The sequence below is a fragment of the Zalophus californianus genome, chromosome 5, assembly GCF_009762305.2.
Source record: "Zalophus californianus isolate mZalCal1 chromosome 5, mZalCal1.pri.v2, whole genome shotgun sequence".
Classification (NCBI taxonomy): domain Eukaryota; kingdom Metazoa; phylum Chordata; class Mammalia; order Carnivora; family Otariidae; genus Zalophus; species Zalophus californianus.
The window spans coordinates 123,053,251-123,068,635 of NC_045599.1; the positions used below are offsets into that span (position 1 = coordinate 123,053,251).

The 15,385-nt window shown below is 40.3% G+C and overlaps 1 long non-coding RNA gene across 1 annotated transcript; it reads right to left on the bottom strand.

Annotated features, from left to right (window-relative positions):
* Nucleotides 1-7,530: 7,530 nt before the first annotated feature.
* On the bottom strand, nucleotides 7,531-15,141 carry LOC113928427. The gene is made up of 3 exons (XR_003521899.2): nucleotides 15,056-15,141; nucleotides 12,679-12,866; nucleotides 7,531-7,688 (listed from the first exon to the last, which is right to left on the bottom strand). It is a non-coding gene; the product is annotated as an uncharacterized LOC113928427 (long non-coding RNA).
* Between the last annotated feature and the right edge of the window lie 244 nt (nucleotides 15,142-15,385).

A 15,385-nucleotide genomic window follows, 5' to 3' on the forward strand; every position in this document is an offset into this window, starting at 1 on the left:
ATAATAAAATATCTTGCGTTTCTGCCCTTGAGAGAAGATGAACAAACATATCAGCTACTTCCAAACATGGCTGGTTTACAGTAATATACCTCCTAATCAACAGGGTCCTCCGTGATTCCAGCGAGTTCCTGATCATTTGGCAACTGGTTAGGTACTCATTCTAAACTCTGATCTGAGTAGGAGCTGCCCTCTGTCTTTGCTTTATCCTTACACTGTGAGTCAGAATCATACTTTGGATCAGAACACGATTGTGCATTCCTACGTGTCTTTCACGGGGACCTTCTGACCATGCTTTGATCTCCAGAGGGTTCACTAGAGGTATAACGATGGTGTTACTCCTTGGAATCAAGGATAAGTCAGTAATGGGAAATTTGCTTTGATAGTGGTTTGGGATTAAAATTTGTTCTTTCCTTGCCGAGTTTCTGCGCATTTAAATGGGTTTACATAAGTACCTAGTTTACTAAGCAGTGTTAACTCAATAAGAAGTATGAAATTTTTATGTTTCTAAATCATTCTTCCCGATTGTACTATACCGAGAATTAATTCTCTTCAGGATATCCGAGGCGGCCCCATCATTTTCCAGTTGCTTTCAGATAGGAAGCCTGGGTCCAGTGAGTCATCAGGCATGAGTTTATCCCTCCCTTTTACCCTCCTCCACTTTACCCAGTACAAGTATAAACTGGCACCCTACCTGCTTGGAGGTCTATCTCAAGGAACCACCACCTCGTATTCCCATTCTAGGATCACTCCCAAGGTTTTAAGCTGAGAGGTAGGGCCAGAAAAGGGAAGAGGGTCGTGCTAACAGGCTCTGCCATAACCTCTCTCTAAGGGCAATAGAAACAGAGGGAGAACGTGCGCCTGGAGAAGTCAGGTAGACTTCAAAGAAGAGATGGTATTTGAGTCGGCTGTTGAAAAACGAATGGCACAATCAGGCAGGCAAAAAGCGGAGGTGGGGGGAATGCATTTTAGGCAAAGATAAAAATGGCATGTGCAAGGACAAAAGATATAGAGATGGTGGTGACTAGTGCATATGCCTTTGGGGCGGGTGGGGAGAGTGTGCGGAAAGATGGCCGGCGGAGCCATTGAGGCTAAACTGTAAATGGCTTTGTAGTATCTGTTGAGGAGCCTGGGATTTTTCTGTATATGAAATGGGGAATTATCAAAGGTCTTAAAGAAAGGATGATATGCAGAATGTCTGACTTCAGCACAAGAGAGATAAGAAACTAGGGCATTTTTAGGAGATCACAGCTGTGATCATCTGGAGGAGAGCTGTGAGTGCATGAACGCAGCATATGGCAATGGGGAAGGAAGAGAAGGAGCAGCTAGGAGAATCTTTAATAGAATTAAATTGAGGATGAGTTGGTGATTTTAAGCTTAGTGCTGGGTGTATAAAAACATTCTCAGTGAGATGGGAACACAGGAAGGGCTGGCTGAGAAGATACTGAGTGCAGTTTGGGACATGTTAAGTTTGAAGTGACCGTGGGACATCTAAGAGAAGCTGCCCAGGGGGCAACTGGGTGAGAGTTCAGGAGAGAACTCTAGGCTGAATGTGGGAAAAATCAGTGAGTAGATGAGGCTTGAAGCTAGGCGAGTTGATGTGAGAATGTCCAGTTAGAATATGTAGAAAGAAAGCAGGATGCTATGACTAGAGCGTTGCAAGGGCTGTGCCAGATAGGAAAGGAGCTAGTGAAGAAGGGTGAGAAAAAGTCATCAAGAGAAGAAATCAGGATGGGACCAGGGACTCAAAAGTAAGGCGGGAGGAATCTCACACAGGACAGTAGTTCCAGTGTTAAATGTTTCAGAAAAGTTATGTGGGATAAAAACTGAAGAAAAAGTTATAAGGAAATCAGGAAGTACTTGGGTGATGCTGGCTTTAACCAGACCATGTTTTTTTTGGTTTTAGGTATTTGAAATGAATGTCTTAAAATAGCTGTTTTAGAGAATTTTAGCTGTCTATTGGATCAGAAATCTCTGCAGATGCTGACTTTTTTCTTCTTCACAGTACATGAAATGTGCTTATATCCTTACATTTTTCTTTAGGATAAACAGTTTTTGAGCAAATAAGCAAAAGGAAGAGACATTCATTTTTTTTTTTTTTTAAAGCATATACTATACATGAAAAAGGCCATTACTGAAGGGTTGGAAGTGATAACAGCAATTTTTCTCTGTAGGAAAGGAAATAACTTAGATTCAGGAAAAGTAGCTTGCTGACAAGGCAGTCAGTCACATGGCTCCCCAAAGGAAGTTAAAAGATTGGTTTTTTTAAGGTCATAGTTCTATGGAAAGTGAAGTTGATGTTCACTTGAATAAAGCTTTTTTCAGTTATACTGAAGTAGACTGTCAAAATAACCAGCAGAAACACAGAAGGATGGGGTGGTAATGTCTCCCTCTGTGCTCCAAGCTTCTAAATGTCAAATTAGATTATTTGCTGAAAGAGCGAACATACTGAAATGTGATAAGAAAGTGCGTGTAGGATATTTCCCTATTCAATATCCTGGTCCCATTCTATGCAAGTAAATACACATTTTCTTGAACAAAACATCAAGAATAAAAGGTTTTCAAAAGTATGGCATTCTCCTTTGGTGAAGAATTGGACCAATGGCTTACCATTTAATTTGCAGGAGTTTTTCTTATATTCATAAGTGACACATTATCAAATGATTGATTCTTTTATTTGTTACTCAAGAAATAACAGAACTCAGAAATAACAGAATTTAAGAAAGTCTCAGAATATATGTGGACTCAAAGAGAATGAAGGAGAAGGGAGATAAGATTAATTAAGGACCTAGATACTTCAGATGCATATTGAGAACTATGGTATTATTAGTGATATAGTCTGAGAGTTGTGTCCATTACTCAAAAGCGAGGTGTCCTCAACATTTGGAGAGGTCTCCCAGACTCCCCAGGCCCACTTAATGGTTATCTCATCATAATATGGTTGTCAATGACCTTGGACTTGTTTTTATTCTGGATCAAGGATTATTTGGATCTAAGAGTAAATGGGGATGAACAAAGTGAAAGATTATCTCAGGTACCTCACTATGGATGGCTTCTCCTTTTCAGCATTCCATTTCATGGCTCTCTTTTGGAAAGCAAGCCTGCTAAACTATAATAAAAGCATAGGGTGTTACTTAGATAACTCGCATCTTCCTAGAGTTGTATCTTCTTCTTTTATAACCTTGGAGATTTATCTACTCCTTCATCCCTCCTGCACAGTGAGGCATTCAAGTCAAATATCTAGACTGGATCATCACACAGACTCGAGTTTCAATACCAATACTGTCTCTTATAAGCTGTACACCAAGGCAAGCTGCTTGACCCCTTCCGGTAAAATGGGGATGATTAAAATGCCTTCTCTGTGGGCCTATTATAAAGATGAAATGTGATGCTATCTGTTACACTTGGTATATCTGTATAGCACAGAGCTTCAATGGCAGTTAGGAGAAAAGAATGACTTGGATATATTCACTTACCTGGAACTCATTACTTTAAATAATAGTCTTTCCAATTCTTAAGGTCTCAAAAGAGTATACTGTCTTTCCTTTCATTAAGCCAAAAATCTATCTTATTCTTAATCTGTCAACTGATAATTATTCTGTCCTCTGGAATACCACAAAATGAAACCAGTTTTTCAAGTATTTCTGTTCCACTCAATAGTGAAAAGTCCACTGCTGAGAAACAGAGATGAACGAAACATAATTTCAGGCTGAAATAATCTCAGGTAATAGAGGAGAGAAGCTCTGTATATAGCTGTATACCTGCACGTGTCATATATTTGAAGTGTTTAGGTATCCAGAGGTATGTGCTGTGCATTCAATTACCATACAAATAATATGAGCAGTGTAAAGGACAAGAACAATTACTGGAACACAAAGAAGTGAAGTGTATGATTGGAAAAAATTTGTGGAGGAGTCGCACCCTGCCCTGAGGGATGCAGAAGACACAATCTCAGACGAAATAGCAACCCCCCTGGGCATATTCAGAAAGCAAGGGGTTGGTTGTGCAGTTTTGCTAAAGCAGGTTTTCCGAACAGTGGGCTGTAGGCATGAAATCTTCGGGGTTTCAGAGGAGACCTCAGTCTAAAGATGCACCACACATAGAGCAGCAACAACAACAAATATGTCTCACATATAACTGTACTTTTCCTGAAATATAACTTTGCTGCTGTTGTAATTAGTAATATGGTTATAATTCCGTTCTCTTCACCTGTGAGTACTCAAAGTACAACTGCTAACATAGAAAGTCCGTGAAAGTTGTTAACATTAAAGAGAGAGCCATACCTGAAAAGTGTGGGAACTACCAGGTCAGAGTACAGACCAATGAGGAGGAACAGGCCATTCTTTTCACTTGGCAGAGCTCCCTTCCCCTCTGGCTCTATTCAAGGACATCACTCTGGCCACTCACCTCCGTGTTAACTTTTTCCTTACTACGACAGTTCTCGCTACCGTCCACGTCTGCTGTGATTTCCCCCAGTCTGGAAACAATTCATCTTAACACCGCTTCTACCCCCAACCAGAAAAAAAAAAATAATTACACTAGGGAAAAAAGTTTTGTGTACGCAGTGTCCGGTTCCTATTCCAGTATTTTCTCTGTGGGCTTCACCTTCAAAATGCATCTGCTATCTGACACATACCTCTACCACCCTGGCCCACGCCACTACCATCTCTCTCCTCTCCTGGAGTCCAGTAGCCTCTGAACTGGTCTTGCTGCTTTGTCTGCACCTCCGCACACTTTAATCCCAACATAGCATCTGTATGTATCCTGTGGAAGCACAGGTCAGATCGTATCATTCCTCTGCTCAGCCCCCAACGTTTCCCATCTCATCCCAAGTGGGATCAGAGTCCATAAAAGGCTCTCTATCCTCAGAGTTTCCTCCCCAACCCTATTCCCAACCGCGCTGCTTCCTGGTCATTCCTTGAGCTTACCAGGAGATGTGGCCCATCTCAAATGATCATGTGACATATGCCTAATTCACTAGTAGCAAGTTTTCTCTTTTCAGTATGATTTCCATTGCTTGTAATAGGTTAGTCTGCAGTGAAAAATTAGCTTTGCCTGTGGTTTGAGAACATTGTCTAAAAACTCCATTAATAAAACACATTGATTTATTTTTCTTTTTAACGCAGCCCCAGTGATTTACTATATATTTTTGTCACGTGACTCCTTTTCAGTTTTCATCCTCTTAAATTCTCTTTATTACTGCATGTGATTGACAGTCCCCTTCTACTTGGAAGTGTGTCTGCTTTGTCTTCGCAGACACTGGGGGCTCTGCAGGTCTGCCACCTCCACGAATGCCCCCCAGGCTCTCCTTCTTGAGCTCCCAGCCCTTAGGTGATTTGCAGAACTCTCTTTAGCCCCTGGCTCCTCCTCCGTATTCAACCTGGGAAATCCCATCCACTCCTTGATTCAAATCTCCATCTATACACTGTGTATAATTTAGCCCAGACTTCATTCCTGAGCTCTGTTCTCAGTTGCCTACTAGTCAGCTCTGTCGATATGTTGCAATGTCACTTCAAATTTAACATGTCCCAAAGTGGAATCACTAAATTCATTTGCAGTCAATATTTTAAGCAAATCATATCCTCCTATGAATGCACTACCATCCATGGAGACACCATCCTAGAAATCTCCAAGTCCTTACCTCTCTGACACATTAATTTCCTTGCAGGATCTTTAGGAGAAGGCATCTTTCCCCAGACCATAGTCTGCAACTTTGAATACAGGAATTTGCATGGCTTAATGCAAATATATCCTTAAAATTGGAAACCACACTCTGCATCCAACACAGCAATCTTTGGGCACCCTAAAATGATAGATGTGGATTCTGAATACCAAAACACCTGGGTTTATATTCTGGCTCTGCCTTTTTCGGTCGGTAAGCCTTCTTGATCTCAGTTTTCTCATCTACCAAGTGGGGATAGTAATTATTACCTCATATTTTCTTTGGACAGATGAACTGAAATAAATTATATGCCAGTTCCTAGTGGCATTCTGATACTTTCAGGAGACCCTTAAAACATTTAATTTTCCTCATTCTTTCCTATCACATAGGGCAATCATACTTGCTTGAAAATTCCTCTGCTCAAGTATGTTTGAAATGTGTCCCCTCCCCTTAAGAACAGGTTGTAAAAGAAATCTACCTGTGTGATTTAATATTGATAAAACCAAAGGACATAGCTGGAGGGTGTAACTCAACTGACTTACAAGCCACCTGACTTATTATCTGGAATGTACAAGTGATCTTCTTAGTGCAATCTTATTACAAGATGGTACATTACCTTTGTCTTGTTCTGTGGAGTAATGGGAGTTTGTCCCTGACACTCCCATACTCAGCTCATTGGAGCTCCGCTCCAGAACTAGTTAATAGAATTAAAGTTGCAGATTGATAGCAATTCACACCTGTGTTCCTTGTGTAACTGCTGGAGTCCAAATCCCTTCACTAGCTATGTGGCCCAGGAACAATTACTTAATTTCTCTATGCCTCAGTGTTAATGTAGGGTTGCTGTGAGGATTGAATAACATAATAAATGTAAAGACATAAGAAGGAGCAACTATTTTACACATCACTGAAGAGCCGTTGAACAAATTTTCTCAGGGAATGAGCGTCATCTGGAGGTTTCCATCCATAAGAAGAGAGTAGGATGACCCAGTTGAAGGAAAATATCAGAATTATATTAAGCAGGAATTATGAGAATTGAAAGACACCTAAGAGTTTTTAAATATTGGTTTCAAATATTGTTCTATATGCCTCGTTCTTTTGGTTCTGGAGTAAAGTCATATTTCTTGCATAATTTAGAGCATTGACTACAAGTTTTTTTATTTGTTTTGTTTTGTTTGTTTGTTTTTTAAGAGGAAGACTATTTTGTTAAAAACCCAAGTGCTATTCTTATTATATATTCTTGTTTCTCCCCATTAGGCACACACAGGGATGACTGTCCTTGGACTTAGGCTTCCATTAACAGACATCATTACCCACTTCATGCAGCTGTCATTAAAATGCATATGACCCTAAAAAGAAATATGGGTCATCCAGGATTTGCATTTTCAAATGTATGAAATTATGGCACATATCACAAGCAAATAGTAAGATGACTTATGTGTTTCAAGAATGATTTCAACTGGATAATGACAACCAACTACACTGGCATCAGTGTGATCCATGGGCTTGGTATAAAGCCCTTCATTGTTCCCTTTCCTAAACTGCCCTTCTCACAACACACCTTCCTCTTGACTCCCAGAATATCTCACTACTAGATTCCCTGGTGGGTACTACATATTCACTGAAGCAAAAGATTGACGCCTCTCTGTAGTACCTGCACACTACCTACATTAAGCCCTGATGTTCTTGGATAAAGTGGGGGCATGGAATTTTAGCAGTGAATAAATATCCTTTTCCCTGACCTCACCCAGCATTTTGGGGACTCCAGAAATCTTATTTACTAACTTTGGAAGATCAATCTTCTCCTCTACGTAGCCAAGCAATCCTTGCCACCAAATATAAGTATTCTTATCTTTTCTATCACTATAGTTTATTATGAAGTAGTGAGTAAAATAGTGGGAAATGGAATCCAGTTGTTGTTGTTGTTGTTGTCGTTTTTCCCCAGCAACCGGGAGGGGGGGCGGCTGTTGCGGTGGTGGTCTGGGCTCCCTGGAGCCAACTGCTTACTAGTTTTGTGTCTCAGCTTCCTCATCTGAAAACAGATATTATAACAATGATACCAACATCATTAGGATTATTGTGAAGATGAATCAAGGCAGTTTATATAAAATGGGTGGAACTGTACCTTGTATACATTAAGTGCTTTATAAATATAAGCTATTTTTAGCATTGTTATTATTTTTATCTTACTCAATTCCTGAAGAGACAACAAGCTAAGACAAGGTATACTATGGAATGTCAAAATACATGGAAACCTCTCATGTTTCAAGTAACAGTCCAGGCTTCTCAGCTAAAGAAAGCCAAGGTCCCTGTCAAGGGCAGCCATATACATGCGAAGTCTGAGTGGAGTGAATACGGGGCGGGAAAGGCAAAAAATAAATTAATTGAAATAGAAGCATAGTTTCAAACCATGCCTTAAAGAACAAAGGTAGCATTTTCACCTTGGTGAATTTTTTATTTGCAGTCTGGGAATCTTTCAGGGTAGAAGGGATTTCACTTTCTGGTCTCAGTCAGGCATGGAGAAGAACCCACTGTGCTGACATGAAAAATATTCACCTAAATTTTTTATGCATTTCATTTCCAACCTACTCTCTCAGGACGAATAGATCTCACAGTTGAGCAACTATTCTGAGTTTATCCCTCCCTATTATAATGCTGAGTAATAGAGTCCATGAGATTAGCACTATTTCAACAAGAACTCCTTTTAATCAGAAGGAAGGAAATCATCACTTCATCTAAGAGGGTTGATGTGATTACATGGCTAAGAAAGGCATTCATTTATTTTAAAAAAGACAACAGCCCTCATCTTCTGTCTGTAACTGACAGTATTGTTTACTGCATACTATGTGAAGAAGCCACTCCAATGTTTTCCTCCAGATATAAGAGATTTAAATGGCAGGATTGTAAAGGCAAAAGCAAACAAAACAGTCATTGATTATCAGATAGCTCCAAGTCATTAATAACAGAAATCAAGGGGCGCCTGGGTGGCTCAGTCGTTAAGCGTCTGCCTTTGGCTCAGGTCATGGTCCCAGGGTCCTAAGACCGAACTCCACATGGAGACGCACATCAGGCTCCCTGCTCCACGGGAAGCCTGCTTCCCCCTCCCCCACTCCCCCCGCTTGTGTTCCCTCTCGCTGGGTCTCTCTCTGTCAAATAAATAAAATCTTCAAAAAAAAAAAAATAACAGAAATCAAGCTAGTGTGTAAATAGCAGGTAATGTAGTAGGTAATACAGAGTATGAGCAGACCTGGGTACTCTAAAGTAATCTATTATAAAACCTTATCTTGAATTTCAAATAAACCTTCAGACAATATTAAAAAAGAACACAAAATTATAACCGACTGGCCAGGAACAAGAAGAATAAGAAGAAGCTATCTCTCCATTTAACCTGAACGTACACTGTGTTTTATATAGAAATGTCCATTCCTTTAACAGGGAACTATTTAGGGTTGGGCGGGGGAGGAGGGAGGAGAAGAAGAAGTCAAAGTCTCTCGACCCAGAAAGAAAATAAGAATGAATAAAAATGAAGTTTAAGGAATAAATAAATAACTAAAAAGGAAATTGAGTGTTATAATTGAAAAGAGAAAAAAAATTAGACAATGAAATTAACAACTCCGTTCAGACGATTTGGGAGAGAAAAAGAATCTTAGATGAGAAGGGACACATGCTTAGGGGTGATGAAAGACTGAAGGAGAAAACAGATTCTGGAAGGAAATAGAAAAATATGATTCAGTACAAGAAAGGGGGAAATAAGCTTTAACATTGAGCCAGAGACACGAGTCAGAGAAAGAGAAACATGCAGTGCATTTTATTGCACTGTAGCCTTTGGCAAAAGTTATCTTTCTTCATTCTTACTTCCAAAACTAGGCTTTCCAATTAGCCTGTGCTCTTTCCTCAGTGGAAAGTGCCTTGAATCTGGATACAGATGATCTCAAGGATCCCACTGACCTCAGGCCAGGCATCCAGGCACTGTGGAGAGGGTTGCTGAGAAACAGGGTAGGGAAGCCTCATCAGAAGTGTTCTCTCCCGGTAGAAGAGAATAACACAGATGCGAAATCTGGGACATGTAAGTGGACAAAATATGTAATGATATAAGGAAGCAAGTGACAAGCAACGCAAAATCTGTAAGGACCCAGTGCCCTGGGAGCATTCCCGGAGGTGGAGCTCAGTCTTGGCCTTAAGAGAAGAGGGCAGCTCCAGGAGTTAGGTATGCCAGGATGAAGAAACAACATAAACAAACACAGAGGTGGAAACACTCCAGTGTGTTTGCAGGACAATGAATGGGGAAAATACACTCCGTAGGATTGGCTGGGTCCTACCAAGCTTCTCCCAGCTGCAGGAGGTGGGACCTTTTACTGTCCTAACATGTGAAACGGCTGAAGGATTTTGAATGCAGAAGAAGCATGACAAAAGAAGCATTTTAGAAAATTTGTTTTGATGGCAGTGTGCAGGAGGGCAGAAGGAAGAACCAGAAAGCAGGACCGACCCCATTTCAATAGCCCACATATCAGATGATGGATTGAAATAAGGCAGTAGTCTAAATTGCTGCATTAAGTGTAGAAGCAGTGGATCAAGAGATTGTATAAAGAAAAATGACTTGTTTTGGGGGTTGGAGGAGAATAATGAGACTCCACATCATCTTACTCGACGGCTGTAAGAGTTTATAATAATAATAAACTCTTATTATTATTTAAGTGTTTATTTGAAAGACCTTTTGGCATTTAATCATAGTTGCTGAGCGATATTTTAATTCATAGGAATGCTTATCTTCCCTGACTTAATGATCATATCTCTCATACCCACCACCGATCTTATCAAAAAACACTGATGTTTAACAATTTCTGGGCAACTTTTCAATTTCTCACATAAGATTCTTCTATGATATACTTCCAATGAAAGAAATATCTGCAACATATATTCCACTGAATTCTCTGAGATTGCTAACAAACAATCAAACCTCTAGAGAACATCTTCATTATAAAAAGAGACCTCTGAGGTCATCCTCAGTACTAACAAAGAATGAGGAATATAAATACCTCAAGTAAAAGACCACAGATAATCTGAAAAACAGCATTTTTATAGCTCTGATTTGAATCAACACAGGTAACAAGGCTTCTGTTTGAATTCCTTCTTAAAAAAAAAATCTTGAAGAGTCACTATCACACATTTTTCTGTTAACAAAATGAGGGCAAAATATTTGAGCTTCAAATTCTCCCTCCATCTCGGAGATAAAGAGGGAAATGTAAGGGAGACAGATCAAAGGCACGTCTGAGCACCAAGAAATATCGACCTGTCCCTAGGGGACATGTCATGGACTCTCTGGCCTTTATTTGATTGTAACTGATATCACTTGCATGTCTACAGTCATCCCAGCAAACCTCATCTGTCCAAAAGGAACTCATGTTCATCGTCAATCTCCCACCCCCAACATGGAGCTGAGCTCCTCCAAGGACACATCTCACAGTGCAGTCAGTCACAGGAGCTAGATTCTGAAGGGTTATTCTCCAAATCCTCCTCCTCGGCCTAACTCCCCATGTCAAATCAGTATAATTCAAATCAGGTCCCCAATTACTTATTAAGCCTACTCTAGAATATGTTTTGAATCCATCTACCGCCTCCACTCTCCTACAAAGCACCATTACTTCTCAACAATCTTAGGCAATGGAGTTCTTATTTTCTCCATATCCAGTTTTCCCTTTTGTGATTCCACACAGAATTCGGAGGACTCCTTTTTTCTTAATGTATTGTATTTTATTATCACCATACTCACTAAAATTGTTCAGTGCTTTCCCTTTGCACTTAGAATAAAGCCAATTCCTACAAAGACCTACGAGACTTTGCCCTCACCAAACTTATCTCCCCTGTTTACTTTGCTCCAGTGACTCCTGCCTTCTCTCCATTCCTTGAACATACCCTTCATGTACTGTTCCCTCTGTATTTACCTGCAATTGGTCCATCCTTAGAGAGACCATTCCACAACTCACCCAACCACATTAGTTCTCTTGATTAATTTCTCCCTTTTAGAATTCATCCTGCTGCATAGTACAAATGATCACCTAGTCTGTAACTTTATGTAGACTTTTATATTTATTTGCTTAATATCTTCTTCCCTGCCAGACTGTAAAGGCCATGCAAATAGAAACCTTTTTCACTATATCCCTGCAGACTAGGACTAGTTTAATATCCAGCATGAGCCTCATAAACACTTGATAAATAAAGGAATCTAAATGTAAGATCCAGTAGGGCAGGAATCAAACTAGTTTCCTGTTAGGTCTCTACTACCTAGGGACCTCTATCTTAGGAACATTAGTAGATGTCCCCAAAATATTAGTTCAATAAGTAAACAGAGGAGAGGGCTCACTGTTTTTTTCCCCCACTAAGAGCTAATTCCATTAAGAGTCAGGCTTACTTATACGAAATTTCTCAAAGTGAGTTGGATTCTCTCACTTTATCACTTTTATAGTTCCACCCTTTGATCAAAGCCTGACTACACAGAATAAGATTAGTGTCTCTGCAGCATGAAGCTGGGACATACCATGTCCCTCCTATGTCTTCCTTCAACCAGTCTTCAAGTGAATGGCATGACTTCCAGATGCTTTCTCATTCCGCTTGTTGTTCCCTGCATATACAGTAGTTTCATAACTTTTCCTCTTGAAATGCATTGTCCTAAACTGTATCTGTGACATATAGTAAGTTATTCCACATTCCTATACTGGATATTTTTATTAGCATTGCCCAATGATATACTTTGGCAGTCAGACTCTAGAATTAATTTATATTGACCTTTCAGCATACTATTAAACCCCAGGAACGTGATTAAGCCAGGTCATATACTTCCAGTACTTAGGCATTGGATTTTCTAAACCTAAGTTAGGATTTTACATTTGTCCTTAGTAAGTAACCATGAGATTTAACTCTGATTTCCATACTTGAGATCTTTTTAAGTCCTGGTTCCCTCATACAGTGCACTAACTCGTTGTCTCAGTTTTATGTCATCCAAGACCCCCAAATGTTAACTGTACCTTCATTTTTGAACTCCGGTCCCTCATCTTCTAAGAAATCACTCTCTTCTAATTCATGGTCATCTTTCTTATTGCTCCTTCTCAGTCGCCTGTGAGGCTTTCTTCTTTTTAGTCATCAATTCATTCATCTGGTAACTGATGAAAGAGATGGTTGGGGATCTCCTCTGTGCCAGAGACTGGGCTAGTGTCTGGACCAGAAATATGAAGATGAGTAAGTCGCGGCCTTTGTCCTCAAGCCTGTTTCCCAAAAGCCCCATAGCTTTCACTTATTACCAGGGAATTTTACTTCTAAACACTGTTAAAAATGTATACTGTGCTAAATCCTAAACCAATGTACCCAGCCTTATAAGCTCTCTTGACCTGTAGATGCTTATTTTCAATGGTTTATTGGGCTTCAATTCATAATCCCACAAAAATCTTCAAATTCAACCTGGCCAAAACTTAACTCATTGTTTATCACTACCCCTAACCATCTCTAGGACACTACTCTATTCCTGATCCTGATTGATGGTACCATCATTTGCCCAGTCATCTAAAGTAGCAAACTGGAAGTTATCCCAGATTCCCTATTATTTATCTTTCACCTAAAATGGCTCACCAGGTCCTGTCAATTCAATCCTGTAAATATCCCAAATACCCCTCTTCCTCCACATTCCTACTGCTACAAGTTTAGTTATCGTCTGTCAAATGGATTATTCTTATATTATTCTAACTGACTTCCATACTTCTAATCCCATTCTACACAAATCCATCTTTCACATTGCTGTCAGGATGCCTGAAAGAAGGGAGGAGGTTTATAAAACATGTATTTGGTATAGTAACAAGATTTCAATGCACAAAGGAAGTAATAAAACATGAGGCAGAGAAAAAATAATCTAGGAAAAGAATTTGAAGCCGGGGAAAATATCTAACAATTCTTCGTTCTTACTGGAACCCTGATGTTGCTCTGAGTGCTTGGCATGTGTTATCCCACCCAATCACAGACACCCTTATGAGGGTTTTTTTTTTTTAAGATTTTATTTATTTATTTGACCGAGAGAGACACAGCAAGAGAGGGAACACAAGCAGGGGGAGTGGGAGAGGGAGAAGCAGGCTTCCCGCTGAGCAGGGAGCCCGATGTGGGGCTCGATCCCAGGACCCTGGGATCATGACCTGAGCTGAAGGCAGACGCTTAACGACTGAGCCACCCAGGCGCCCCACCCCTATGAGGATTGATAAGGAAACTGAAAGATTAGCATGTCCAACGTCACTTTGTTAGTAAACTAGTAGATCTGAACCCAAATGGTCTGTCTCTAGAGTTCACGCTCTTAATCACTCATCATGCTGCCCCCTAAGAATGAAATAGAAGTACAAAAGTTATGCCATGAAATTTTATATACTTGCTAGAGGCAGCCAACGGTTTTAACTCCTGAATGCCAAACAGCCAACATGAAAGAAAACAGTTGTAAGATTTACAGTGTCAGAAAGTAAAAGCCAAAAAAGTTGCCCATGGAAAACACTGCCCTGCCTACTGCTAAGACAAATTAAAAAAAAAAAAAAAAAAAAATGAGGGCAAACTGACATAAGTCAATTCGGCTGCCCAAAACTGTCAAATTCTTCCATAGGCTCTGTTGGTCACAGGTACACAGGAGCCATAAGATCATGACCTAAGCCGAAACCCAGAGTCAGACACTTAACCAACTGTACCACCCAGCGGCCCCCTGACTGCCAAGACTTCTGTAGACGGTCATCAAGGAGTCTCTGATCCTCCTGAACGTGGGTATAAACTGTAGTGTAAGCAGATAATCTATACTTTGCACCAGATTCTCAAAAGGGAACTCGATCCACCAAAAGATAAGAAGCGTTTTTCTAGACGATTTTTTTTTCCTTCCATGACACACCTGTGGGTTTTCATGGCAATAGTTTTATCTTAGTCATCTGCGTATATTTTCTTTTCCTCACAAATTTCAATTAAAACTTTATTGATTTGGTCAAGAAATCTCCTGCCCAATCTTTTACCTTTTTCCTTGAGAAAGGCACTAAATGTCTCTTCAGCAAAGCCCTTCTAATGTGTGAGCACCCGTTTTGTAAAGTACCTCTCCCTGGCCCCACCACCCAGCATATTTTGAGTTGAATGCTAAGGGGTGCATTTCAACACAGGAAATGTACGAAAAGAAAAAAGAAAAAAAAAAAAACCAAAACAAAACTTCCCCTTCCCAGCTTCTCCTCCTTCTGCCCTGAGCTTCATGCTTGGGATCTCAAGAATCTGGTTGGAGAAAGAGCAAAGGCCACCACCACCTTGTTCTAAACACAGAGCTCTCTGGAAGCACGTAAAGACCTGTGAAGAAGCTCATGTCACTAGAAACAAACTGCAAATGCTTAGAAGTGGATTTGTCACCATGCACAAATTGCGGATCAGCCTCTATTGTCCTGGTGGCTCCAAGCAGGGAACGTGTCTATCTCCTTGTTGACATAGGGCGGTCCTAGAACAAAGAAAGTTGATGACATAAACATATCCTTTTTCCCAGCACTTGAGTGTGTGTGATTTAACCTTTAACTCTTGCTTGTTGATGTAGGTGAGATGTCAAATATTTTCTACTGAACTCTTTGGCAACTGTTTAAAGTGTTTTCATCACTCATCCAGTAAGGTGAGGCCAGGCTCCGTTTAGCCAGCACATAAGAGTCGCCTCCCCCACCCTCTCTCCTCTCTGCCCCTTCCCCCAGACTG